General features: G+C 38.9%; 1 protein-coding gene and 1 non-coding gene across 2 annotated transcripts in view; both read left to right on the top strand.

Annotated features, from left to right (window-relative positions):
- Rhoa (ras homolog family member A) overlaps window positions 1-26,517 on the top strand; it is a 42,208-nt gene that overhangs the window by 2,666 nt on the left and 13,025 nt on the right. The window contains exon 2 of the mRNA XM_074059389.1: window positions 1,717-1,794. The gene's annotated coding sequence lies outside the window, so the exon portion shown is untranslated. The remainder of the gene's footprint in view (window positions 1-1,716; window positions 1,795-26,517) is intronic.
- On the top strand, window positions 21,237-21,339 carry LOC141418652 (U6 spliceosomal RNA). Its single transcript, XR_012443319.1, has one exon. It is a non-coding gene; the product is annotated as a U6 spliceosomal RNA (small nuclear RNA).

Genomic DNA, 26,517 nt, shown 5'->3' with positions numbered 1-26,517 from the left:
TTCCTGGTCATGTAGGGATGTAGGTTTATTATGAAGAGTAAAAACAAATCTTCAGGTATTGTCTATGGTGGTGACCAGAGGAAGAGGTTGAGTGCTACCTTGTTTTCTTAATTGTTCTAGACAGTCAAGAGATTTATCTTAACTCTGAAAAGAAAGACTGGTATTTCAATTTCTAAGGGAATTAATTTGGGTTTGATGGACTTCTATAGATATCCCATTGTGTTTAATTGCATTATGGCTACTAGTGATGACAGTAAATGGTACATAAACAATTTAAATATTGGAGAGGCTGGGCATGATGGTACATACCTGTAATCCCACCATTGGGGAACCTGAGGCAACAGGAATGTGAACTTGAGGCCAGCCTGGGCTACATATCAAGAACCTGTCTTAAAAAAAAAAAAAGAAAGAAAAATGAACGTCTTAATTTTAAAATTAATTAATGTATTTTGTGGTGCTGGGGATCCAAGTTAGGTATGATACTAGGCAAGTGCACGCTCTACCATGGAGCTGTACCATAAGCTCCTATAACTGTATTTTAAACTTGTTTGTATTAAGCATATGTGTCTTAGTGTTCTGCTTTTTTGGGGACATGTTCACTGTTAAAATATCAGTGACATTATTAAATTTACAAGACAGTTTGAAGTTAGTAATTACTATAAAATCCTTATTTCAGATGTTTTCAAGTGACTCATTTTTAATCTGTGGTGCTGTATTAAGTGAAGGCCTTGTATACTCATAATTATGGTCGTCATGTGACTGACAATCAGATAGGCACTGAAGCTTCTCATTCTGGGTGTTGGTCTCATTTTATTGGTACTTGCTCCAAATGATTCTAAATGCATTTGAAAACTTTTTTAACTCAGCACATTTTGTAGTAAATAATACACAAAATATGAGATTACACTATGTTAAATAGTAGCTAGTAGCAGTTTATACCAAACTGTGTTTGATTTTTTTTTTCTTTTAATGGCTGGAAAGAATTGGTTTTATTTATTTTTGTGATATGTAATTTTGTATGATTAAGCCCACGGCCTGGTGCATGCTAGGCAAGTACTCTGCTACTTGAGCCATGTCCTCAACTTGATTTTTTTTTTTTTTTAAATGAGGATAAGCAGAATAAATATGCTTAAGCATATTTGTAGCAGCATCTCAAATTTAAGTGAAGATAAAAGGAAAACAAGCAGCCAATGAATTAAGTTTGTAATGTAGAGAAAGGAAAAGTGGGAGGTGCAGGGTGCCATTGGCTCATGCCTGTAGTTCTGTAACTCGGGTGGCAAAGATCAGAGGATTTTGATTGGAAGACAGCCCATGCAAACAGTTTGTGAGACACTATTTTAAAAAAAAAAAAAAAAAAGCCCATCACAAAAAAAGGGTTGGTGGAGTGGCTCAAGGTGTAGGCCCTGAGTTCAAACCCCAGCAGTGCAAAAAAAATAGAAAGGCAACATTTCAATATTTGGAAATTTTATTTATATAAAATTCATTTGTTTTACTAAAGTCGACATTAACATAATAGTTGGAAAATAAGATATTTTGTGTTAAGTGAAGGAGGTCAAGGATTGTATAAATGATTTAAAAAATTTATGGTATGTCAATTAAAAATTAAATAATGTACTTTTTCTTCTTTGGACTCTATAGACAAGCTCATTTATATGTTGTCCTTTGTTCTTAAAATATGAATAGGTGTAATTCTTGGTATTTCTTATGTTTTTATAGCCTTTCATCTAAGAAGTTCAAGGTACTTTGTACAACCTCTTGTCACTCAAGCCTTGCCTTTTGCAGCACATTTGTAAGGTATGTAAATAAGTCTCTTCTTCCACTTCCCTTTCCTACAGTAGAGAGATTCTTAATGTAAATTCTGGGAAAATGCCATTACTATTAATAATTGTCTTGCTTGCCAGTCTTGAGGGTATTTTTGTTTTGTTTTCTTTTGGTGCTGGGAATTAAACTCCCAATGCCTTTTGATTGCTAAGGATTTGGTATATCATTGAGCATATACCTCCAGTCCAATCTTGAAATCTTTGTCTTACTCCAGAACTTCTCTCTGTATTTATGTTCTAACCTTCCTCTAACTTCCTTTCTCCCCCCCCTTTTTTTTTTGTTGGGGGGCAGTACTGGGGTTTGAACTCAGGACCTCCTGCTTACTAGGCAGGCTCTCTATTGCTTGAGCCACTCTGCTGGCCCTTTATCTTTAGTTATTTTTGGGTTAGGGTCTCCTGTTTTGGCCCAGGCAGTTCTGGATTTGGATCCTCCTACTTATGCTTCCCATGTAGCTGGGATAACAGGCATGCCACCATACTTAGGTATTGGTTAAGATGGGATCTCACTTACTTTTTGCCTAGCTGGCCTCAAACCATATCTTCCTGATCTCCTTCTCCTGACTGGATTAGATTACAGTTATGAGCCACCACTCCTGGCCAAGTTTTCACTTTTTTGATTGAGTAGTTTGGTCATCTTAACAATTTTCTACCTGTGCTGTGGATATGTACAATTATTGATAGAGAATGAGGATCAAGGGCAATCTTCTCTCTTACTAGAGGGGTGAGTACCTGCAGTATTACTAGCAGGTACCAAGAGCCTATATCAAGGCTCTTCAGATATTTTAAATGGGTTATAAGTAACGGGAATAGTTTTTGGTGTGTTGATTTTTGTTTGTTTTTTGGTTTTTTTTGGAGAGGATGAGGGGAGGGTTGAGACAGGTTCTTTCTATTGCTATGGCTAGGTTTGAACTCACTACATAGCCCAAGCTGGCCTCAAACTGGAAATCCTTCTGCTTTAGCATCTTGAGTACTGGGATCATAGTCATACATCACCATGTGCAGTTGAAGTTTCTTAATTGATAATGTAAGTATCATTTGGCCACTTTCTCTTGTTCTCCTTGGGTCTGAATACATTCTGTATATAGAAAAGTGAACTTAAGGTGAGTGCCTGTGGCTCATACCTGGTAATCTAGCTACTTAGGAGGCAGAGCATCGTGGTTCTAGAGATCCTATCTTGAACGTACCCAACACAAATGGGCTGGCAGAGTGCCTCCCTAGCAAACCTAGCATGCATGAGGCCCTGAGTTTAAGCCCTAGTTCCAGTAAAAATAAAGGGCAGTCACCACATATACACAAGTGAACATTTGTAGAAGAGAGGGATAAAAGTATAAATTTTTATTTTCTGAAGCTCCTAGCTGTGCTTGTACAAGGATCTAGTTTCATTATTTAAAAAAAAATTATATTTTAACTTCAAGCAAAATTCTCAAAAATTCTACTTTTTTTTTTTTTTTTGTGGTATGGGAGTTTGAGCTTAGAGGCAGGAGCTTTACCACTTGAAACATACCTTTACCCCCAAATGCTACTTTTGATAAGTATAATTGTTCTTTTTGCCATATTCTCATGTTAGCTGTATCCATATATGGTGCACGTAAGTTGTGGTTCTCTGGACCCATGGAGCAAATGCTTTCCCATTTTTCCAGGGTACATTTACATAACTCTGTGTAAACAGATGTATCTTTAATGTAATTATTTGTTACTGTTTTTTTTGAGGTAAGACCCAGGCTGACCTCAAACTCAAGATCTTTCTGCCTCAGCCTTCCCAATGCTGGGATTGTGGGCATGCACTGCCATATCTGTCTAATATTTTGCCACACCTATTTGATATACAGTATATTTTTCCAGAAGGTAGTTTTATTGTGTGACTTCGCAACTTTGTTAGAAATATTGTATTCTGAGTTCTTATGAAAAAGTTCCTTTCTAGATGACATCTGTTAAACTTTTCCAATTTTTTTTTCAATTTTTATTTACTTTATTATTATTGTTGTACTGGAGGTACATTGTGACATTTACAAAAATGCTTACAATATATCTTAGTTAAATTCTCCTTTCTTCCCCCCCACCCCCAACTTTTCCAGATATTCAGAAGGAAGCTTTTTTTTTTTTTTTTTTTTTTTTGCCACACTGGGGTTTGAACTGATGCCTCATGCTTGCTAGGCTATACCACTTGAACCACTCCACCAGCTCTGCTTGAGGTAGGGTTTTGAGAACCATCTGTCCAGGATAAGCCTCCACAGTGATCCTCCTGGTTTCTGCCTCCCAAGTAGTTAGGACTATAGGCATGCGCCATCAGTGCCTGGCCTCCCAGTCCCTCTTGCTTTTAGTATATTTTTTAGGTAGGATCTGATTTCTGCCTCCTGAGTAGCTGGGATTACAAGTGTGAGAGGATGAATTCTTGAACTACAAAGTGCCCTTCCCACTATTTTTTTTTTTTTTTCCTAGTTGTAGTGTTTGAACTTGGCTTTTGTGCCTGTTAGGCAGGTGCTCTATTACTTGAGTCATGCTTCCAGCCCTTTTTGCTTTGGCTATTTTTCAGTGCTGGGGTTTAAACTTGCTAGGGAGGCCCTCTACCATGTGATTGTTTTTTTGGTGGTTCTGGAGATTAAAGGTTTATTTCATACTTGCTAGGCAGGCACTCTGCCACTTGAGCCATGTCCTCAGTCCATGCTCTAATTATATTAAAATAGGGTCTTTTTGCCTGGGCCAGCCTGGACCATGATCCTCCTATTTATGCTTCCAGGAGTAGATGGGATGACAGGTGTGTGCTATCTGATCAGTTGTTGGTTGAGATGGAGTCTCAGGAACTTTTTACTGGGGCTGGCCTGGAACTGCCATCCTCCTAATGTCAGCCTCCTGAGTAGCTAGGATTATAGGCCTGAGCCACCAGTGCTCAGCCCCTTTTTTTTTTTTTTTCTTAATTGATTTATTTTTTTAAATTTTAAGGTAGGGTTTCACCAGGTTAGCTTAGAACTTTGATTCTCTTGCTTCAGTCTCTTGAGTGTTGAGATCACAGCCATCATGCTCAGGTTAATTTTCTTTTTAAAATCTGCTTATAAAGTTTCTTTGCTCCTAGAAATTTGTTTGAGAATTTATTTGAGCACCTGTTATGTGCTTATACCTGTGGTTATCTGACAGTGGTAAAGAAGACAGATGATGTTCCTATATTAATGGATTTTGGCAGGAGAAAACCTTGAAGGGGAGTGATGAGGCAGAGAAAATGTAAGGTGTTGGGAGAGCCCCTGAGGGGCCTGATCTAAGTCGAGAGTTTAGAGAAGGCTTTGAAATAGTTATTTAGCTCTACGTATGAGGTTATCTAAGTGAGAGAAGAGTGGGTGGAATATATTCAGGATGGAAAGAAGGAAAAAAAAAATCATGGTTTAATAGCCTACACTTTTGGGTCAAGGGGAGTTACGTGTTTTGGGTTTTAGAATTTCATCACCTAGCTCCCCTGTTTTCTTTTTAAATGCCCTATTTTGTCATTCTGATTTATTATTGAGCCCTTAGGAAATGAGACTGTCTTACATTTTGTTTGGTGTCCAATATCTAGAAATGGTAGAAAGATTGCTGTAATCATCACCATTTCTTTTGCATAATTAGCATTTTGAAGAATATAATGTAATTTTATAATTATCTTAATGCTAAATTAATAATTTTAAAGCCATGATTATTTCATCTGCATGGAAATTTTTTCATGATCTTTCTAAAATATTATGAAGATCTTGATCTGGCAGAAGCATAGTTATTGAGATGAATTATTTTCACTTCTGTTTCTTGGTTGGAGGACTGTTTTATGCCTTCTTCTGGGGAATGTTTGGCTAATGTCTCCCTAATGCATTCATTATAATCTAGTAGGACCACCTTAAATGTCTTTGGTGACTTCTTACTTGCCAAAAATAAGCTAAAAATTGTGCACAGAGGCAGATTTTCTGTTAGTATAAGAAAGCATTATAAGCTGCGCCGGTGGCTTATGCCTTTAATCCTAATTACTCAGGAGGCAAAGACCAAGAAATCAGGAGGATCTTGGTTTGAAGCCAGCCCGAGTGGATAGTTCTTGAGATCCTATCTTGAAAAAACCCTTCACAAAAAAAAGGTGTGTGTGGGGGCTTGGTGGAGTATCTCAAAGTGCTTGGTGCTTGAGGTTCAAACTCCAGTACTGCATGCATGCATAAATAGATAAATAAAAATAAGAATTGATAGACTCTAAACAAGTTGTCAAAAGTACTCAAATTTTGGAAGTAGAATTCAAATTATTGTCAGTTCTGCACTTTAGCTTAATCATCCTTCACCAGCCCTCCAATGCATCTCTAATTTTAAAGCCTGGGTTGTTTTGATTTCCCATGAGAAATAACAAGAGGGACTACAGTTACGGAACTGACTTGAGGGTACTGGCAAAGATACTTAAAAAGTATTGAGGTTTTTTTTTTTCCCCCGCGTAATATTTGGTATTTGTTCTGTTTTACCTTTATAAAATTTGAAAAATACTGAATTTAGAAATATCTGACTCCAAAGCTATAGATCTATAGTTTTGAAGATAAATATATTTTATAGGAAAAAAAGAAGATGGCATATGCTCTTTGGGAAAAATAACTATTTGCTAGACTAGTGTAAATTTCAATTTTAGGAAAAATGCCATTCTATTCAGGTCTGGGGAAATTCTGAACACTTAGAATTTAAAGGAAGGGTTGCCATTTTTCCAAAGACCTAAATAGTAGTGACAATACTATAATAATAAACAAAATTAATTAAATATAAGTAAATGAAAATAATAGTAATTGCCAGACACCGGTGGCTCACGCCTGTAATCCTAGCTACTCATCAGGCAGAGATCAGGAGGATTTCTGTTCAAAGCCAGCTGGGGCAAGTAGTTTGTGAGACCTTATCTCGGAAAAAAAACCATCACAATAAAGGGCTGGTGGAGTGGCTCAAGGTGTAGGCCCTGAGTTCAAACCCCAGTACTGCACACACACAAAAAAAAGACAATAATTCAATAATAATTGAATACTTAACCTTCTAATCTCTTTCTTAGTAATATTCTCTATGCTGACCCTATTGAGAAGGTTCTCTTTTCAGATCCCGGAAGCTAAGCAGGGTCGGGCCTGGTTAGTACTTGGATGGGAGAAGGTTCTATTACTATTGGTTGACAGATAAAGGAAACTGGTACTGAAAGGGCCAAAGTCAGTGATAAAGTGGGGATTCATTCTCAGGTAATGTGGCTGGTTAACTACTGTAAACTGCTTGTTTTTTACTCTGTTGTCACTTATTATTATATAACTGTAATTAACCTTCCACATTGGAGCTTCTGAGTTCAAACTCCAGTGCCACCACCACCAAAAAAAAAAAAATGTAATGTTTGGTCAAGTTAGAGTGATGATAGTGTTTTGTATGGTGATGGCAGAGTGGATTAAATTCACCTGGAAGTTGCTTTTTTTTTTTTAAGAACGTGTTAGCTAACCCCTTCCAGAATCTATGGATGGATTAGGGTTAGGGTGCATGTAATCATACCTTTCTCCAACTACAGTAAATAATCATCAATCAATAATGATGAACAATTTCAAAGCCCTTTTTTTAAAGACTGGGGTTTGAACTCAGGGCTTCATGCTTACAAAGCAGGTGCTCTACTGCTTGAACCATGCCTCTAGTCCTTTCCAAGCCTTTTCACTTTTGCTTAGGAATGCTTGCTTACTAGATAATCCTTTTTTCTTTTTGGGCACTACTGAGTTTGAACTCAGGGCTACATCCCCAGCCCTTAGGAACATTTACTAGAATGCAAGAAAGAAATAGTACAGAAAAAAAATTACTACTTGTTAGATTAGGAAAAGTTTCATTTTAGGAAAAGACCACCATATTTGTGTAACTTTGAGTCTGTTCTATTTATGGAAAAAAATAATTTGTAATCTTCAGTAATAACTGTTGCTTGGGTGGGTTTTGTTTTTTTTTTTTTCCCCTTTTAGTGGTGGTATTAGAGTTTGAACTCAGGGTCTTGTTCTTGCTAGCAGGTGCTCTACCACTTGAGTCACACCTTCAGACCTGTTAATTATTTTTGATCCACCAAAGTGAATCTTACCACCATGGCAGAAAACTGCTTTCTTGAATATTCTAAAGGAGGTTGGTGGAGTGGGTCAACAAGTAGAGTGCCTGCTTAGCAAGTGTGAGGCCCTGAATTCAAACTCCCATACTGAGAAAAAAATTCTAAGGGGATTAATCTTAAGCCTTTTTGTCATATTAGAGGTGATAAAATAGATGCTCATTCTTTCTTCCCCTCTTCTGTTTTTATCTCATATATGAATGTAGGGACTACAGAATTTTCAGTACAATGGGTTGGTATACATTTGCAGATCTTGTTTGGAAAGAAGTAACTTCCTACTTGAATAATGAGGCTTTTTGGCCAATTCAGAAAAGAAAGGAAGTAGCTTAAAGGAAGTAAATTTGAAGGTTCATGTCTAATCTTAGTAATTTCGGGCTTTTGAAAGTTTCCTTTCAAAAAGATAAAAATTAGCAGGGTGTGGTACATGCCTGTAATCCGAACCCTCAGGAAGGAGGCTGAGGCAGAAGGATCATGAGTTTGAGGCCAGCCTGAGCTACATAACTACATCCTGCCTAAAAAAAAAAAAAAAAAAAAAAAAGGAAAAAACGTCTTTAAAAAGAGTTAAGGACTGAGGGAGTCGCTCAAGTGATAATGACTGCTTGAGGCCCTGGGTATCAACCCTAGTACTGTGCAGAACAAAAAACAAAAGTTCAGAAAATTAACACTGGCAGTACATGTCTGTAATCCCATCACTCAGGAGGCAGAGGCAGGAAGATAGAGAGTTCAAAGCCAACGTGAGCTACATAGGGAGACCCTGTCCCAAATCCTAAGGGCTGGGGAAGTAACTCAGAGGTAGTGTTTGCTTAGCACTTGCAAAGCCTTGCATTCAATCCCCAGCATAGTAAAAAAATAACAAAAACAAAACAAACCCTCATGCTAACACATTTGTATCCATTAATATGGAAAGACTAGGTTTCTTACCCTTAATTAATGAACACTTCTGTTCAGAGCTATTTTTGACCCTATCTCAAAAAAACATCACAAAGACAGACTGATAGAGTGGCTCAAGCAGTAAGAGTGCAAGCCTGGCAACCTTGAAGCCCTGTGTTCAAACTCCAGTACTGCCAAAACAAAAAAAGAAGTTGCCCCTTATTGTGGTTGCAGTGTGTCATTTCTCTGGTCTGATTTTCATAAAAATACTGGAATTTTTTCAGCCCCCCCACCCCACCCCGCCCCTTCCGAACTTATGACCCATTGATCTTAAACACTTTCATTGCTCCTCACCTTCAGTCCATCACCATAATTACCCCTCTTACATACAATCTCAACTCCTTACCCTTTTCTTATTTCTTATTATCTGGGAAAACTTCAACCCTGGTTGAATCCAGCTCTTCATCTATTCTGCACTCGAATCTGAATGTAGGAAAAAATATACTGGTCTTAGTTTGAACTCCTAATTCCTAACGTCATAGGTGTCCAGCAGTCCCACTAAGATTTGTTAGCATTTTATTGCCTTGTTTTTGGAACAATACAGAATCACCTCCTTTAGCTCACACCTTCTATTTTAACACTTAAATATGATCTTTTCAGGGGGGCAGTACTGGGGTTTGAATTCAGGGCCTCACAGGCAGAATTCAGACAGGCACTCTACCACTTTGAGCGATGCCCCCAGCCCTTTTTTTCCTTTTTCTTTTCTTTCTTTTGTTATTCTAAAAATAGTATCTAGAGTTATGGCCCTGCTGGCCTGGACCTCAGTTCTCTTCTCTTAGGCTTTCCAGGGACATGCAGCTACACCCAGCTAATTGATTTGAGATGGGATCTCTGTTAGTTTTTTTGTCTGGGCTGGCCTCTAGCCTGAATCTTCCTAATTCCTTCCAGAGTAGCTAGGATTACAGACATGGGTCACAGGGCTCAGCCTGGCCTTGAACTCAGTTTTCCTTCCTCTGCCTCCTGATTGCTGTTATTACAGATGTGTGCCACTATACCTGGTCTTTTTGTTGTTTTTAGCCAGCTTCTTCTGGTAACAATTTTATCAAGATTAAAATTGTGTACACATAATTCACTCATCTGGAATGGGCACTTTGATCCAGGTTCTGATAGTTCACGAATGTAATCCTTAGATACTTGGGAGACTGAGATTGGGAGTATCATGGTTCCAGGCCAGCCCAGGCAAATAGTTTGAGAGACCCCATCTCCAAAATAACTAGAGCAAAATGGACTGGAGGTATGGCTCATGTGGTAGAGCTGCTTGCTTTGTAAGCATGAAGTCCTGAATTCAAACCCCAGTACCACCAGAATAAAAACCAGTCCCACCAAAAAAGAAATGGATATTTTTATGGGTTTAGTATATTCATGAGCTATGCATCCAGCACTACAACCTTCAGAACATTTTCATCACTCCAGAAAGAAGCCCTGTACTCTTTTGTTGTCACCTCCGGTTTAATACTACCTCTAATCTTAGACAACACTGTCCTTCTATCTTTGGATAGATGGATTTGCCTGTTCTGGACATTTAATGTATATACAATCATGAAATATTTTGTCTATTGTAACTGGCTTCTTTGATTTACATTATGTTTTTAAGGTTCATTCATGTTGTAATATGTATATCCTCATGTTTTGAAAGAACATTTTACACCATCTCTGTATCCATATCTCCTCAATCTACTGCAGTCCACTCTTCCCCATGACCATCTGAAAGGGTTTTTTCCTGTTGCTGGAGACCTGATTGGCCTGCCTTTGTCATTTTTTTCTGGTCATGTAGTCTGGACCCTTTTCTTATAAGAAATCCTTTTTTTGATGTTGTTTCCTCATCATACCTTTCTAACTCTCCCGCCCCCCCCCCCCAATATCTGATTCTTTTATGACCACCTCTGTTATTATCTTTTTTTTTTTCCAGTGGGACTGGGGTTTGGACTCAGGGCTTTGGGCTTCCAAAGCAGGTGCTCTGCCACTTGAACCATACCCCTCCAGCCCATCACTATTATTTTTTAAACTACAATAATAGATTACCTGGGCATCAATCTTTCTCTGCTGATTGAGGACAAATGTGGTGAGGTTTAGAAAAAGCCTTCTTAGATTGTGCCCATTTCATTTCCTATTCATGAGGCTTTTTTTTTCTTTTCTGTACTGGGACGGGACTTGAACTCAGAGCCTCATGCTTGTTAGGCAAGTGTTCTACTACTTGAGCCACTAGGCCAGTCCCCGGATTACTCTTCCTTTTATAGAATTCAGTTTGCTATGCATGACATTATAGAACCTCCAGTAAAATCACTCAGCTGTCTAGTCTCATTTTCCAAAGTCTCCTCTCAATTCGATAAGTTTTTTTTGATGGAGATACATTCTTTCTTTCTTAAAGATTGATAGATATCTGTATTTATTGTGTGCATTATGATATTTTTAAATATACGTACATTACGGAATGACTGAATCTAATTATATGTGCATTACTTCACCTAGTTATTTTTGTGGTGAGAACAATTAAAATCTACTCTCTTAGTGATTTTTAAGTGTACAATATATTGTTCTAAGTTTTTTTTTTTTTTTTTTTTGGTGGTACTGGGGTTTGAACTCAGGGACCTCATGCTTGCTAGGTAGGCACTCTACCACTTGAGCCGCTCCACCAGCCCTCAATAAGTTTTTTTTGACTGGGGATTGAACCTAGGGCCTCTTGCTCTTGCTCTGGCAGTTTGGGCATGTCCTCAGTCTTACTGTTTCATTTTCTGGCAGTACAGGGGTTTGGATTTGACCTCAGGACCTCATCTTTGCTAGGCAGACTCTCTACCAAATGAGCCACTCTGCTAGCCCTGTTTTGTGTTGGGGTTTTTAGAGATAGGGCCTCTTGAACTATTTGCCCTGGCTGGCTTTCTGATCTCTGTCTCCTGAGTAGCTAGGATTATAGGCATGAGCCACCAACACCTGGCCTGTGTTTTGTTTTTGAGAATAGGGTTCAGCTAACTTTTTGCTTGGATGGGCCTCTTAACCCTCATTTCTCCTGCCTCTGCCTTTTTAGTGATGGGATTGTAAGCATGTACCAACTTAAATTCTTATATTTAAAGTCATTGTGGTCATTTTCTCTGGCTGTTCCCTTACCTTAGAAAGTATTACTGTGTAGTTACCACTCTTTCTGACTCCTCAGGGGACTTGTCTTCATCATTCTTCAAGGTGCAGGTCAGATGTCACCTTCTCTGAAACCCTCTGGCAGAATTAGCTTGATTTTTCTATCTGTTCATACCAGAAAGGATAAGCATTTGAGAGCACTTAATTAAATGGTGTTTTTCCTAAGAGTGTCTTCTACATAAAGATGAATCTCCAGCATTTAGAACAGGGAATGACTTACAGAAGATGGGTGGTTTGTATGAGACTGATCTAGTATAAGGAAGATAAGTAAAACAAGGGCACTAGGCCTTGCAAGGAGATTACCATTATTATATAGTCCTGAGTGGAAAAATGAATGATACAGTAGAAAGTATGACAGGTGGTTGGGAATACCTGATATTTGTAGTGAACATTTTCTAGAACAATCTACAACATGAAATTATGGGTATGTCTTCTTTGGCAGAGTCTTACAGAATGAATAGAATCAAAACACTAAGTGGAAATCCTGTTTGACAAGCAGTTGTGAGAAAATCAGTGTAGCACTGTCCAGTAGACTATGATGATGGACATGTTGTATATCTGTATTGTTCAGCACAATAGTGCTAGCCACATATGCTGTTGAGCAATTGAATATAGCCAATGTGGCCAAAAAGTAAATTTTTAAATTAAAATATTAATGAAAATGCTAATTAAAATATAGTCCCATGTGACCAGTGCTTACCATGTTTGGCAGAGAAGCTGTGACCATACCTGTTGTTTGGGGATTGAATATAGCCAACATTCCGTCCCTTACATTCAGACTTGAAACAATGACTATGCTTACGTGAATATTTTCCTGCTTTTTTTTTTTTTTTTTTTTTTTGCATGGTACTAGGGTTTGAACTCAGCCTCATGCTTGCAAGGCAGGCACTCTACCACTTGAGCCACTCCACCAGTCCTGCTATTTTTATATTCTAATTTATAGCTGTGACTAAAGTCTTTGGCTTGCTTCCTGTTTGTGAGTAATTTAGATATGAGAGAAGTCTTACTTAAGGATGTTGAGGGCAGCTTCACATGTGTTTCCTTTGAAAGATGGATTTGAAGTTGTTTCTGTATGTATCTCTTTACTTGTAAATTAATAGTGGCTTTTGTTTATTCAGCAAACATTAAGCACACACATGGGAAGAATCTACTGGTATACAGGTGTCTTGACATTACTTGCTTGGCATTGGTGATATAAAGATGAGTAAAACTTAGGGAAACCCATTTTTTTTGGGTGGAGGGGGCAGCAGTACTGGGATTTGAACTCAGGGCTTTTGCACTTGTAAAGCAGGCACTCTACCTCTTGAGCCACACCTCCAGCCTATGAAGACCCTTATTTTGTACAGTAGTTAAAAAAAAAGAAAAAGAAAAAAGTAAAGTGTTACACTTGTGAGAATATTTGTAAAGGAGGTTATGTGGGAAGGGAAGAAAAATTAGAAAAGGTAGCAGAGATCAGAAAAGATTTTATGGAGAAGTTAGCTTCTGTCACCTTGAAAGGTAAATATTTGTCAAAGAGACAAATCTCAGATATTCAGGAGGCAGGGCAGACGCAGGACTATCTTAAATTCAAGGCTAGTCCCTGCAAAAAGTTAGCTACATTCTATCTGGAAAACAAAATAAAAGCAGAAGAGCTAGAGGCACAGCTTAGGGAGGGCCGAGGTTCAAACCCAGGTGATGTGTGCGTGTGCGAGAGAGAGAGAGAGAGAGAGAGAGAGAGAGAGAGAGAGAGAGAGACATGCACGCACGCACGCAGGTGAGGGAAACTTCCTAGGCAGAAGGAAGATGTTTCTGGGACTAAACTTACTTTTACTTTCTTACAAACTGTACTGTGGTGCAAATGATCTAATGGTGAATTGGACTCTTTAAAAATAAAGTTACCTGGCGTTCTAGAAATGACTTATAATTTAAAAGCAAGAAGTAAGTTGGGAAACATTGCCTGTGCTGTGCAGTTCTTCAAACCCAGAAGGTATCTGATTGTGGATGACTTTGTGATTCAGCCTTAAATTTCTGAACATTGATCCTTGAATGGATTTTTCTTTCATTCTTGTTGTTTTCTTTTTTTCGTATTGGGGTTTGAGCTCAGAGCTTTGTGCTTGCTTGAGCCACATCCTCAGCCCTTTCTGCTTTAATATTTTTGGGGGGAGGGGGTGTGGATAGGATCTCATTTTTATGCCCTCTCTGGCCTGGACTGCAGTTTTCCTAATTTTTTCCAAATCTGCTGGGGTGACAGGCATGTCCACTATGTATAGCTGTTTTTCTTTTTTGTTGAGATGGGGTCTCTAGAACTTTTTGCCTGGGCTGGTCTGGAACCACTACCATACCTTTCTGATCTCCACCTGTATCTAGGATTACAGGCATGAGCTGCTGTGCCTGGAATCTTGAGTGGATTTTTCTTTCTTTTTTTTTTTCCCCCTTGAATGGACTTTTCTATCTAATTATCCTTTTTACCTATCTAGTTGGAGTGCTCTTTTGTTCATTAGCTTAGTTGCTTTGGAAAGTTTATTGGTGGCTGTGTATAGGTGGTTTGTACATGTAAAAATTTTTATCACTGAAATGCTTCATAATGAATTTTGCAGGTGCCTGTTAGGTGACTTTTCACTGTTCTTCATTAAATAAACTTTCCATTTTGCCTTCCCATTTTCATTTTTGGTTAAATCTTTCATATTAATACCTGACTTCTTTTAACCTTGGGAGGAGAAAACTTTCCCTGGACTGTTGTGTATTTCTGCAAGTGGAGATTGAACCCAGAACCTTGTGCATGCTAAGCCATGTCATGCTCAACCATTGAGCTATAACCCCCCAGCCTCTGAAAGAGCTTGCTTTAGTTTCTGTAGTGTCACTATTAAAATTTATAAAAATATTTTTCGTTGGAATCCTAAGCACAGGATTAAGCCATATGGTTTTTCTTGTCTAACTTTTGTTACATCTGTATTTTCTTGTTATGTGCTCACTAGTTCATACTGACTAGTATCTTGGGTAAGTTATGGAGTAAATCCCGACATGGGCTGTTAGGCTGATTATCTTTCAGTCTGTGGACACTATTATAAATGGACAGGCACCTAGAAACAAAGGAAGACGTATCCTATGTTTTTGTGAAATTGGTTTGCCTCTGTCTTCTAAGTTGTGCAGACTTGGGCCTACTAATCAGTTTTAGTAATTTGTGATCTTTTCTGTAACTCTTTCTCTCTCTCTTTTTTTTTTTTTTTTTTTTTTGGTAGGACTGGTGTTTGAACTTGTCTCCATGTTTGCCAAAGCATTCTTCCACTTAAGCCATATGCTCCATTGCATTTTGATCTGGTTATTTTGGAAATGGTGTCTCATGAATTACTCACCCAGAAAGACCTCAAACCATGGATTCTCCCAATCTCAACCTACCAAGTACCTAGGATTAGTGGCATGAGCCACTGGTACCAGCCCTTTTCTGTAACTTTTACTCATTCTGAAGGGTTAACTGTTGAAATTCTCATACCGAACAGTACTCCTGAGGCAGCAATAACTATTATGATCCTTTTTTAGTAGAAGTAGTATATTAAGGACGTGTAGCTAGAAATAGATCCTGCCACTCAAAATCCATTCTAGAATAAATCTTACCGGGATGGGCTAAGGGCATCTGAGGAACAGGGTAGAGTAAAACTAGCAGACTTCGTTTCAGCAAGCTGAACAGAACCACTGACAAAGCTTGCTGGGTTTCACTTTCAGCCCCTGGCAGTCTTTAAGCTACCTTCTTTTTCTTCTTCTTTTTTTTTTTTTTTTTTGGCAGTACTGGACTGGCTTTGAACCACGATTCTCCTCATCTCTGCCTCCTGAGTAGCTAGGACTACAGGCATGAGCCACTGGCACCAGGCTTGTTTTTTGTTAAGTCAGGGTCTTGCTATGTAGCCCAGGCTGGCTTTGAACTTTTGATCCTCTTGCCTCTGCCTTCTGAGTTCTGGGATTACAAGCATTGGACACCATGCCTGGCCACTAACTACTTTGTATTTGCATAGATTTACCTATTCTGGATTGTTCATGTAAGTGAAATAAGAGATGTGGTCTTTTGTGACTGACTTCCTATAGCATTTGGAAGGTTCATCCATGTTGCAACATGTATCAGTACTAAGTACTTCATTCCTTTTATTGCTGAATGAGATTCTGTTACATGGCTATACCTCATGGCTAACTAAATATTTGACTTAAGTAGGATTATTTTGTTAATTGAAAGCTAACTAGTAAAGGATTAAAAATAAGGCATGTTAAACTAATCATTAGTGCCTTAGAATATCTGCTTTTGATCAAGTGAGTGGTTATTTTAATTTTCTAATCCAATTTAATCTAGGAAGAAAAACTCTAGGCTAAATGAACAGCTTCAGGGAATAGCTCCAGAAGGCCTTCAGGAAGCTGTTCAGACAAATGTGAGTCAACATCATAGTCACACAAATACAAGGAAATCACCATAGACTTCTATGTACTATGGAGAGAACTTCACATTAATGTGTGGTTGTGGTTTAGCCACTCAACATCTGATGGGCAGACCACTCCCACATCGTGTAGCTAGATGAACATAACTGGCAGCAGGAGTACTAATGGTCTGTAAAGTTACCTCAGGGGTTCAGTTAGACTTCAAAAAGAAGTGTGAAGAGGGCTGGTCATCACTTAGCAGTTTTTGTGTACCAGATCTTTCTGAAGCTCAGAAAGCCACAACCCTTGCTTGGAGTTATCAGACTTAAGACACTTGAATCAAGATGACTTCATAGCTGCTCAGCATATTTGACATTCTCTGTTCTGATATGTAAATGAATTTCTAAAAGGAATGTATAGGTTTTTAAAAACCTATATTCTCTAGGCTAGGGGTGCAACTAAGTGGTAGAAAATTTGTCTAGCAAGTTAAGTACTAGGTTCTGGGTTTTATCTCTAGCACCCAAAAAGTAAAAAAAAAAAAAAAAATATTGTCACATTGGATGTAAAACAAAGATATGATTAGAACTTTCTAAATACAAGATTTTTGATCAAAAATTAATTTCAGAAGAAATACCCAACTATTTAGTCATCCAGAATTATTTTGTGTGTGTGTGTGTTTTGAGACAGTGACAGAGGTGGAGGAGAGTGAGTAAGTGAATGAAAAAATAGGTCTCTATGTAGCCCATGCTATCCTTGAGCTTACCATCCTCCTGTCTCAGTCTCCTAAGTAGCTGGGATAACAGGTGTGCACCACAGCATCTGGTTACTTTCTAATTAATTGAGTCTTTTGTAGTGTCACTAAGGTTTGTCTCAGTAGGCAAAAGAGAACAGTACCCTAAAACTGCAGGGTTGCTTCTCTTGACATTGTGGGAAGAAGGGAGAGGGTAAGACTGTGAAATACTTGAGTACACAGATTCAAGTTTGATCCCCAGCACTGTAAAAAACATACTCTGGATCAGACTGCTTAGTTTACTACCAAGTTTTACCTCTTACTCCGTAGCTGTGTGACTTTGGACAAGTAAGCCTTCCAGTTTTCTTACCTTAAAGGATTGTCTTATAGGACTGTCGTGAATATTAAGTATATTAACATGAAGTAGAAAGTTCATAACAGCATTAAATGTGCTGATGGATTCCTTATTACTTTATAAAAGTGGTGAGAAATAGGGCTTCTGAACCTTTTTTTTTCAATACAGAGGCATGAACTCTGGGCCTCACACCTGCTCGGGAAACACTATAACAATTGAGCTATACCCCTATACTTAAATGCTTATGGCAGTAAGTATAAATGCGGGGGGGGGGGGTGTCGTAAAAAACAGAAGATGACCTCAAAAAAGGGCCCCTAGTGGCTCCTGTTTGTAATCCTAGCTACTCAGGAGGCAGAGATTAGCGGGATTGTGGTTCAAAGCCAGCCCAGGCAAACAATTCGAGAGACCCTATCTCAAAAAAAAAAAAAAAAAATCACAAAAAAAAGTGCTGGTGGAGTGGCTCATGGTGTAGGCACTGAGTTCAAAACCCAGTTGGGGGTGGGGGAGAAAGAGAAAAACAGCTGGCCGCTGGTGGTTCACATTTGTAATCCTAGCTACTGAGGAGGCAGAGGTCAGGAGTTTTGAGGTTCAAAGCCAGCCTGGGCAAATAGTTTGAGAGACCCTGTCTTGAAAAAAAATCCATCACAAAAATAGGGCTGGTGGAGTGGCACAAGGTGAAGGCCCTACGTCAAACTCCAGTACCGCCAAAAAAAAAAAAAGGGGGGGGGCGTGAGATGGGGGGAACATCTTTAGTGTAATCCCTGTCAAAATCTCAGCTGCCTTATTTGCAGAAATTAACATGCTACCCTTAAAATTAACATACAGAAACCCAAGGGCAAAACAATTTTGAGAAAGAACAAAATTGGAGGACTGTCACCTTGGTTTCAAAACTTAATACAAAGCAACAGGAGTCAACAAGTGTGGTTCTGACAGGAAAACAGACATGTAAAGAATGGAACTGAGAATCCAAAAATAAACCCTTCACATTGACAGTCAATTGATTTTTGGCAAGGGTGCCAAGACCATTCAGTGGAGGAGAGGACAGTCTTTTCAGAGATAATGCTAGGAGCCAGGCACTGATGGCTCACACCTGTAATCCTAGCTACTTGGGAGGCTGAGATCTGGAGTATCACAGTTTGGTCCCAGGCCAGTTCGGAGAAATAGTTCATGAGACTGCATCCCCAAAATCATCAGAGCAACATGAACTAGAGGTGTGGCTCAAGTGGTAGAGCACCTGCTTTGCAAACATGAAGCCCTGAGTTCAAACCCCAGTCCCATCAAAATAATTATAATGCTGAAATGACTGGATTTCCACATGCAAAAGAATGAAGTTGGACCTCTTCTTCCTGTGTCTAAAAATGGACTGAAAATGAATCAAAGACCTAAAGATGTAAGATTTAAAATTGTATACCTCTTAGAAAAAAAGCATAGGTTTGTCCTGATCTTGGATTTTTTTTTTTTTTTTTTGGCACAGTACTGGTGTTTGAACTCTGCCTCATGCTTGCTAGGCAAGCACTCTTACCTCTTGAACCACTCCACCAGCTCTTGGATTTAGATATGACACCAAAATCATCATTAACCAAAAAAGAATAGATAAATTGGATTTCATCAAAATTAGAAAGCTTTTGTGTTTCAGAGGACAAGAAACAATGAAATGAAAAACAGTGCAGTTTAAAAAAATGGGCTATGGATTTGAATTGACATTTCTTCACAGAGGGTATATAAATAGGCAGTGGCACATGAAAATCACACATTATTATCTATTATGAAGATGCAAATCAAAACCACATGAGATACTGCTTCACACTCATTTGGATGGATGGACTTTTTTTAAAAGTCTAGGTTGGGCACTGGTGGCTCATGTTTATAATCCTAGATACTCTGGAGGCAGAGATTAGGAGGATTGTGGTTTGTAGCCAGCCCGAGCAAATAGTTTACAAGATCTTATCTCAAAATATACCCAACCCAAAACAGGGCTGGAGGAGTGGCTCAAGTAGTAGAGTGCCTGCCTAGCATGCGTAAGGACCTGAGTTCAAAGCCCAGTACTTTCTCTCCCCCCTTACCAAAATACAAGTCAACGTTAGTGAGGATGCATAGTAATTGGAAACTATACATTGCTGCTTAGAATGTGAAATGGTATAGCTGCTATGGAAAACATTTTGGTAGTTCCTCAAAAAGCAAAATGTAGAATTACCCAGCAGTTCCATTTCTCAGTAGTTACCTAAGGGAATTAAAAGCAGAGATTCAAACAGGCACTTTTATGCCAGTAAGTAGGAAAAAGGTAAAAATGTCCACGTGTCATTCTGCAAATGAATGGATAGACAAAATCTGGTATCTCCATTTAATGAAATGTTAATTGATCATAAAAAGAAAAATGTTCTGATACTATGCTACAACATAAATATGTTGCCAAGTATGGTGGCATACATCTTTAATCACAGCTGCTTGGGAGACTGAGGCAGGAGGATTGCAAATTTGAAGCTATGTAGCAAGACCTGGACTACATAGACCCTGTTTCAAAGGATAGTAAAGTAGAGTAAAGATTAAATACTGAAAGAAGGAGAAAGGGAGTTATTTGAGTTACTCCTTAATCTGTTCCTCTTTGAGGTGATGAAAAGTTTTTGGGGTTTGAACTCAGGGCTTTGCACTTGCAAAGCAGGTGCTTGCAAAGCACATGCTTTGAGCCAAGTCTCCAGTCCATTTTACTCTGGTTATTTTGGAGATAGGGTCTCAAGAACTATTTGCTCAGGCTGACCTCAAACCACAGTCCTCTGGATGTCAGCCTCCAAAGTAGCTAGGATTACAGGCGTGAGCCACCAGCATCTGTCTTGAAAATGTTTTGATAATTGTACAACATGAATATAAATAGTTTCATTGAATTGTACATTTACATATATCTTCCTGTCTCAGCCTTCTGAGTAGCTGGTACTACAGGTTTGTACCACCCCACCTGGTTTTGTACATTTTAAATATTTAAAATAGCACATTTTAAATAAAAATTTTTACCACAGCTTTTAATAGTATGATACGACAAAACCAATGGATTTGTACATTAAATGAATAATTTGTATGGTATGTCAGTAATATCTCAGTGCATCTTTTTTTTTTTTTTTTTAAGGTTATTTAGATGTCCACATGCCTTTTATTGGGTGTCAGTAAGCACAGAGTATCCATGACATGTTTGCTGAGTAGAGTTGACCTAGTTTATCTGTTTTCTGGCAGGAGTTTAAATTTAAGCAATATTCTTGGCCTTGTAGCTCAAAGAGGAGGGCTGACCCTGACATACTTGTATATACTGCCTTGCTGTGAAGCATAAGCACTAACATCAGACATTACTGCTGTGCTATGGCACTACTTTCCTTTCTTATCTTTTTTTTTTTTTTTTTTTTGATACTGGGGTTTGAACTCAGGACTTTGTGTTTAACAGCAATGTACAGTAATGGTCATACATGATAAGTCAACTACAATACATTGATGGTAGGAAGTATGTACAGATGGTCCCCAACTTGATGACTCAATTTACAGGTTTTTGACTTCACAAAGATGCAAAAGTAGTAACTGTACTTCCAGTTTTGAATTGTGATCATTTCCAAAGCTAGCAGGGAAATACTCTCATGATGCCGGGCATAAGCTGCAGCTCCCAGTTGTCCACATGATTACAGAGGTAATCCATCAGTACTGTATGTGTACTGTGTTGCTGAGCTGTGATGCTCAGTATATTAGGTAGATTGAATGCATTTTCAGCTTACAATATTTTCAGTTTACAGCAGGTTTATTGGGATGTAAACTCATGAGTCAAGGATCATCTGTACTGTGCTTACTTTAGCACGTATCTTAAATTGGAATGATACAGAGAAGATTAGCATGGCCTTTATGCAAAGATGACACGCAAATTCGTGAAGCATTCCATATTTTTGGAACTCTCATATACTGCTATTGGGAATGTAAGCTAGTACAACCACTTTGAAAAACAATGTGGAGGCTTCTTAAAAAACTAAACATAAATCTGCTATATGATCCAGCAATACCACTCCTAGGGATATATTGGAAGGAATGTGACTCAGGTTATTACAAAGGCATCTGCAATACCCATGTGTATTGCAGCACTATTTACAATAGCCAGGCTGTGGAATCAGCCAATATACCCCACTATCGATGAATGAATTAAAAAAATGTGGTACTTATATACAATGGAATTTTATTCAGCCACAAAGAAGAATGAAATTTTGTCATTCACAAGTAAATGAATGGAACTGGAGAACATCCTCTTAAACAAAGGTAGCCAGGCTCAGAAGGCCAAAAATCGCATGTTCTCTCTCATATATGGATTATAGACCTGAAACAAATGCAGTAATATTATTGGATGTGGGTCATACACTAAGGGGAGAACGCACATGGGAGGAATAGGGAAAGGGAAGGAAAAACTAAAACTTGAATGTGGTTGATGTGCTCACTGTAGAGGAGCGAATATAGTAATCTTAAACTGGCAGAGGCTGCTATGGGAAGGGGACTAGGAAGTAGTGAAGACGTCTGATAGAGATGAGCCAGTGTGGGTTGTAATACACATGTGCATGAAAGCAATGCTAGGAAGCTCTCTGTATATTATCTTTATCTCAACTAGCAGAAACGCTATGTCTTTCTTATTATCGCTTATGTTTTCTCTTCAACAATACCGGAGAACAAGAGGGTAAAACAGATTCTGCCCAAAAGCTGGCCAGGGGTGGAGGGGTTTGGCCCAAACAATGTATGCACATGTGAGTAAGTGTAAAAATGATTTAAAAAAAAAGTAAATAAATAAAAGTAAAGGGATCATCTAAAACCTAAAATTGGAAGTTTTAGCCAGGTGCCAATGGCTCATGCCTATAATCCTAGCTACTTGGGAGGCTAGGGTCTGGAGGATTTTGATTCATGTCAGCTGAGGCATGTATTTCACAAGACCTATCTCAAAAAAACCCACCACAAAACAGGGCTGGTGGAGTGGCTCAAGGTGTAGGCCTTGAGTTCAAATCCCAGTACCACACACACAAAAAAGCAAAATTGACTAGAGGTATGGCTCAAGTGGTAGATCACCTTGCTTTGCAATCGCAAAGGCCTGAGTTCAAACCCCAGTCCCAACAACAAAAAAAATTGGAGGTTTTGGGAGTTGTAGCTGAGTAATAGATTGCATATTTAGCCTTTAGCATACATGAGGCCCTAAGTTCAGTCCCCAGCACTAGAAGAACAAAAGAATGTTGGAGGTTTTGCAGGGCTATTTTTGGGGGGTGGGGGAACAGTACTAAGGTTTTAACTCAGGGCTTTGCGATTGTAAAGCAATGTACTCTACCACTTGAGCCACTCTACCAATCCAAGTTGGAGATTTTGGAAAGAAAGATAGCAAATGCTTTGTGTGGTATTTCAGATTTAAAGTGGGTAAGCAGGCCAGGCACTGTAGTACATGCATTTTTTCCTAGCTGTTTGGGAAAGGGTCATAGTTCAAGGCCAGCCTGGGCAAAAAGTTCATGAGACCTTATCTCAACCAATGACTGGGCTTGGTGGGGCATGCCCGTCATCCCAGCTATGTAGGAGAATCCCAGTCCAGACTGACCCAGGAATGAAGCAAACCCCTATCTCAAAAATAACAACACAAAAAGGGCTGCCTGAGTGGCTCAAATGGTCAAAGTTGTCTAGCAAGCATGAGGCCCTGAGTTCAACCCCTAGTAGTGCCAAAACATTAAAACTTAGTAATAGTAATGATAATAAATAAAGGGGGAAAGCTAGGATGTAAAGACTCCAAAAACATCTTCCCAGTAAGTCAGGTAGAAGCAGCTTCACATTTAAATATACTTAGGTAGTCTATTTTTTAAAAGCACATCATAGGATTACGCCTATAATCCTAGCTACTCAGGAGGCAGAGATCAGGAAGATTGTGCTTCAAAGCCAGCCCCCAGAAAATAATTTGAGAGACTCTTAACTCAAAAACAACAACAACAACAACAACAAAAGGGTTGGTGGTGGAATGGCTCAAATGTAGGCTCTGAGTTCAAACCACAGTACCGCAAAAAAAAGTCATTGAAATTTTCTGAGTATGTAGCACATACCCAAGTCAATGTAATAGTCTACACTGAGGCTTTTTTCAGTATTTCTGTGCTTTCCTTTTATTAGTTGGATTGAGATTTTTTCTTGTTCTTTGCTGCACCATACTTTTTGTTTTGTTTTTTTTCCTCTTGCTGAGTTTCCTATATGCAGAGTCCTGTGAAAAACAGTCATTGCCTTGAGAAAAGTTTGATCAGAGAACTCTTGATAATAGTATTTTTTCTGTTCTTAGGACACATGTCCTTCTTGGGCTTTTGTTCTTCCTCTGTGCCTAGATACTATTCAGCATGTTCTTGCCACACTAAATGGCAGCTGGAAAATAGAGTCCCAAGTGGAATAGTATGAAACAGAAGTGACCTCTGCCCTGAAGAAACTTATACTTCAGGGATGGGTGTGAGTCAGGCCCAAGGAGATAAAACTCTTACCTCCATCATATAGAGTAGGATGCCTGATTTAAAAAAAAAGTTATATGAGGACCAACAAGGGACAAAGGCCCTACTTATAAGCAGTAGCTGATTTAGGACCAGAAGTAAGCTTTGGTACTGAAGGTATTATCTGAGATAGACAGCTTCTTTCCTTTTGTTTTGTTTTCTTTTTGTTTATTTTCTGGGAAAAAGAAAGAGATTTTCAGAGAAGGAATTGCTTTGAGCTAAGGTGGAAGAAATATGGAAGACCAATTAATGGAACTAGATGTGTGGCAAGGAATGGAGAGAAGGTGGGAAGGGAAAATAGGTTGTCATTAGAATTTTAAAAGACCCTAAAGGCCAGGCTGAGATGCTCAAGTCCTGATTTTGGCATTGAGAATCTTCCTAAGGCCTGTGGGCACAGGTGTGTTGGGCTGGAGGCAAGCCATAGGAATCTGGAGTTTATCTGCAGCAGGTAGAAGAGAAGAGAGGACTGGAGGTGTGGCTCAAATGGTAGAGCCCTGAGTTCAAATCCCAGTACCACTAAAAACAAAAGAGAGATAAAGGAAGTGAAAAGTGAAGCGATGGGTTGGTAGTTTTTCTTTTGTCTAGATAGGATGTACTCTGAATTTGAACTGGAAGGGTGATTATGAGAATCCAAAGAGGGTAATGGTGGAAGTAAGACCCATGAGATTACAGAATTCCCCAGAACCTGACATTAGTCATGAGGTGAAGAACAAAGGAAGCAAGAGAAATTACTTAACTTCAGGGTTTCTACAGTGACTGAGTACATTAGGACTGTAAATTTATTTTTATCATTATAATTCATTATAATTGGGAGAATTCAAAATAGATCTGAATTCCTATTGGGATGATGTCTTGGACATGTGGAATTTGAGGTTCAGGTGGAACACAAAGTTGAAGTCTGACATGAATTTGGGAACGGGGACTGGGTCAGAGGTATGTTTTCTAATCATGTACAAAAGTGGTACTTGAAGAATTGAAATCCCTACAGATAGAGGTCAGCACATTAGCATATTTTGTCAAGGAGGTTCAAGGATTATAAAGTTAAGTTACAGTAACAGAAACACGAAAAGCTGGGCACCAGAGGTTCACGCCTATAATCCTAGCTACCTGAGAGGCTAAAGGTCAGGAGAATCATGGTTCGAGGTCAGCTTGAGCAAATAGTTCAAGAGACCGTATGTCAAAAATACCTAGCACAAAATAGGGCTGGCAGAGTGACTCAGTGGTAGAGTGCCTGCTTTGCAAACACAGAGCCCTGAGTTCAAACCTTAATCCCACCCCCAAAAAAAAAAAAAAATCAGCAGTCAGGAATTTCTTAACAATGATAGGTCATTGATGGCTTTTGGGATAGTTTCAGTAGAAGTTTGAGCAGAAGGCAGACTGAAAGAATTTAAGGGAGTATTATGAAGCAACCTAAATGTATACCTTTTCTTTGAAACAGGCCAGAGAGAGCAAGGATGTGGGAAAAATTATTGTTATAAAATGGGGGTGGGGTCTGGGGATATACTGAACCCAAGTACAAGGCTTGGGTTAAATCCCCAGCACGCACACACACAAAAAAAAGTAAATCAAGTAGAGGGACCCTACACATTATTGTAAACTAAGGAGGGAGACAATAGAGAGAAAAATTAAAGCCAGGTATAGTGGTGCACGGCTGTAATCCCAGTACTTGGGAAACTGAAGCAGGAGGATCATGACTTTTAGATCAGCCTGGGTTATACAGGGAGACTGTGTCTCAAAAAAGGGTGGGGGGAGGGAGAGGGAGGAATTGGGGTGGGAGCAGTCGTAAGTAGAAATACTATATGGAATAAAAAGTACTAAAGAACCTGGGGTTAGGCCTGGGTAAGAGAGAGACTCTAGTCACTAGTAACTGTCATTCTTTGAGTGCTTCCTGTAATGTCAGACCCCAGGAGCGTTGCTTTCTCATATCCCCACATCCCACATCCCTCAGGAGGGACTGCTCCTCTGGAGGAGTAAGGTGTGGGCTCCTGAGAGTCAATGAGCTGGCTGCTGTTCCCATGTCTGTTAAGTAGAATGCATGGAGTCACATGGACCACTGTACTTAGAACCTTACTTTTCTTGGAAATTTTCTTCAAATTATTTGCACATGAATGGGAAATGTATTGCAATACCATTTTTTCCTCTTTTGTTAATAGTAATCTCTTACTGAAATTTCCTGAATTTTTCCTGAAGAATTTCTTTTCTTTTTTTTTTATTGGGTTGGGGTGGGAATTTGGGATAAGATAGGCCTTGTGATGACAGGGAACATAACATGAAGTAGGTATTTTTTGTCTTTTCATCATAATGAGAGAGTTCTTTTGACTTGAGTGAGGGTGGTGTAGTCATTTAAAGGTTTTTGAATTTAAGAAAATAACTTTTAAAGCTTGCTGTGGGGACATACCTGTAATCTGAGCACTTGGGCTAAGGTAGAAGGATAGTGAGTTCCTTGCCAGCCTGGGCGCCAAAATAAGAATGAAAAAACAAAAGAACTGAAGCTAAACCTGGCCTCAAATGATACATTTGGCAGAGAGCTCAGTATGGTTTCCTCCTCCCTCCATCCCCCATGCTAAGGATTGAACCCAGGGCCTTGAGCT

This window comes from Castor canadensis, chromosome 17 (assembly GCF_047511655.1).
Source record: "Castor canadensis chromosome 17, mCasCan1.hap1v2, whole genome shotgun sequence".
Lineage (NCBI taxonomy): Eukaryota > Metazoa > Chordata > Mammalia > Rodentia > Castoridae > Castor > Castor canadensis.
Note: the sequence above shows the minus strand (reverse complement) of the source record. Positions and strands in the feature narration are given on the sequence as shown.